This window comes from Microtus ochrogaster (assembly GCF_000317375.1).
Source record: "Microtus ochrogaster isolate Prairie Vole_2 chromosome 6 unlocalized genomic scaffold, MicOch1.0 chr6_random_2, whole genome shotgun sequence".
In the NCBI taxonomy this organism is placed as follows: Eukaryota; Metazoa; Chordata; class Mammalia; order Rodentia; family Cricetidae; genus Microtus; species Microtus ochrogaster.
Genome location: NW_004949095.1, coordinates 10,270,650 through 10,271,393, shown reverse-complemented (window position 1 = coordinate 10,271,393; position 744 = coordinate 10,270,650). Strand labels below are relative to the sequence as shown.

General features: G+C 39.1%; 1 protein-coding gene across 1 annotated transcript in view; it reads left to right on the top strand.

Moving 5' to 3' along the window:
- Dars2 (aspartyl-tRNA synthetase 2, mitochondrial) overlaps positions 1–744 on the top strand; it is a 30,139-nt gene that overhangs the window by 27,030 nt on the left and 2,365 nt on the right. The window lies entirely within an intron of this gene.

Here is a 744-nt window from a genome sequence, read left to right as displayed (position 1 = left end):
CACAACACAACAACAAAAAAGTACCTACTACTGTCGAAGAGGACTTGAATTTGTTTTTTGGTTTTGGGTTTTTTCCTTTTAATTGGAGAAAAAAAATTGGGGGCTAGTGTCAACATTTTGTTGACCTATCCAGATCTGTCTGTGAGACCTGGGATTTGAGGTCCTTAAAGAATGGGTAAACAACAGTCTAATGCTGTAGACCATTTTACTTTGGTTTCAGTGTACTTTTATACACTAATGAAATAAAGCAGTGATCCAAGGAAGGTTGTTTGGGTTCAGAAAAACATTTAAATAAGCACCAGTAAGCACATACTATTAACCAGAGCATCCCTTTCCCAGAACTTTCTCAGGACAGAGAAAGCACAGTTGCCTGACACGTAGATTATATAGAAAAGCATGAAAGCGAGGCAGGCGGCCATATCCAGATTGAGGTACACTGAGGATAGTACTCAGCATGTCCTTTCACCAGCCTAGGGTCTATAGCTATATTCTGATATTCAGCGAGAATAAACATGCCTTAAAATTTAATGCCAGTATTTGTCACAGGAGGCACAAAATCACAACTTAGAACAATCCAGGGAACAAACACAGTTTGTCTCTCACACAGTTCCCCAAGGCATTGTTCATCATATTTTATTTTATTTTATTTATTTTTTTTTTGGTTTTTCGAGACAGGGTTTCTCTGTGGTTTTGGAGCCTGTCCTGGAACTAGCTCTGTAGACCAGGCTGGTCTCAAACTCACAG